The sequence below is a fragment of the Cyprinodon variegatus genome, unplaced genomic scaffold (assembly GCF_000732505.1).
Source record: "Cyprinodon variegatus isolate N-32 unplaced genomic scaffold, C_variegatus-1.0 Scaffold274, whole genome shotgun sequence".
Lineage (NCBI taxonomy): Eukaryota > Metazoa > Chordata > Actinopteri > Cyprinodontiformes > Cyprinodontidae > Cyprinodon > Cyprinodon variegatus.
In genome coordinates, this window is record NW_015150727.1 from 181,935 (window position 1) to 183,817 (window position 1,883).

A 1,883-nucleotide genomic window follows, 5' to 3' on the forward strand; every position below is an offset into this window, starting at 1 on the left:
ATCCCTCCTAACCCCCAGATTCCACATCCTCCGTCTCCGCTCACGCATGTCATGCGGATTACGGTAATTTTTGGACTATTAGCTGCACCTGAATATAAGCCGCAGAAGCTAAATTGCATGATTTGTACGTATACAAGCCGCAGCGGACTATAAACCGCAGGGTTTTTATGTTTAATGTCCGTCTTTCTGGCTGTCGTTCTGTCTCGTACCACTCGCGGTAGAAGTCTGCTTCCGGAGGACCTCCGTATTCCACCGCACGCGGCTACCGTACTTGTGTGTTGAAGCAAATGTCAACATGGTGGACGGTAAAATCCATAGATTTAGGTATTACGCTAGTGGCCGTTAGCTGTAAAAGTCCATAGATAAGCCGCATACAGATATATGTACAGAAGAGCTATATGTGTATATATATTTCATCTCTTTTTATTCTTATTTTTTATCTTATTATATTGTATAGTTGAATGTGTGTATATATCATGTAAAACTGTAACTAGAGCGTGTAACAAAAGTAATTTCCCTCTGGGATTATTAAAGTATTTCTGATTCTGATTGCTATAAAAGCCGCAAGGTCGAAAAATGGGGAAAAAGTCGCGGCTTATAGTCCGAAAATTACGGTTCTTGTTAGTCATGTTAACCAATGAGAGCTGTTCCACATCCTCCGCACATCATCGTCCACGTACCACGTCTCCGTCCTTCGTCGTCAAAATACGGAGCTGAGCTAATTTTCGCACCGGTCCAGCCGGGTCTAGATCCACGATCGCACCAAATAGGAAAAAGAACGACGAGAAGATCCAGTTTGTCAAATTAAAATATAATAACGACGGATTGGTAACTTCAAATTAGAGCATAATTCTTATATATTCCCCAAAAAGGCAGTTTAATTAAATGATTGGATGCAAAGTATTGGTGCTTCAACAGACCAGGAAGCAGGTTTCTCCATCTAAATATTTATTTTATACCGAAAGGCTTAAAAGTTCAAATCCAGTCAAAACTTTCGAGAGCGAATCTCACAACTCCAAAACCCCCGGGGCCGATTGCGGTTCCACTACGGGGGGACTGGCTGCCTGCGGGCTCGTCCCCGCGGTTCCTGGAGGCGTCGGCTTTGCGGTGGATGGGGTTTTCTTGGGGGCCGTCTCTCCTCTTCCCTTGGTGGGGGTCGGATTTTCCTGGGTTGGCCCCTTCTGGACACCTTTGCTCTCTGGGCATCTGGGGCTTTGGGTCCCCGGCGCTCTGGGGGGGGCGTGTCTTCGGCTCTTCACAACCAACTATTGAGCATTTTTCCTTTTGGATAAACTTTACATCCACAAGTTCACTCTGACAATCAGCTACAGGGGCTTGGAGATTCACTTCCATACAGAAAGCCCATATTCTGATCTTCAGCTCCCACAGAGTACACGTCAGATTAAATAATACTACTTATACTTCAGCGATAGTATCAAGATGTTACTTTATTGTATGTCTCGTAGCATGTCCGTTGGTTGTGCTGTTCTTTTTCCATCTCTTTTCAGGTGATGAAGCAGACTGAAGATGTTTTATCATTATCTCCCCTTTCTTTCACCTTTACTGTTTTTTCCTTTCCCGTTCTACCTCCATTGCAGTGTCCATATAATCTGTAAAACTCCCTGCATGATTTATAATAAAGTTATTTATATGCATAAAACAAGCAGAACACTATGGCGATAGCCGTACTGCTCCACTTGTGAAAGCAAAATCTGTTGGGCTCTTTTTGGCCTCAAGGAGATTATTCTTATTGCCACATTTCCAGACAGGTCACTTTAAAAAAAGAATCTCACAACTTCTTATTTTAGGCACGGATGAAGAGACGTTGAGTTTGGAAGTAGAGAACAAACATAGTTCATACAAACCAAGTATGATCCTAGTTA

General features: G+C 43.1%; 1 protein-coding gene across 1 annotated transcript in view; it reads right to left on the reverse strand.

Annotated features, from left to right (window-relative positions):
- Positions 1-1,883, reverse strand: part of LOC107089969 (15 kDa selenoprotein) — a 14,251-nt gene that overhangs the window by 2,041 nt on the left and 10,327 nt on the right. The window lies entirely within an intron of this gene.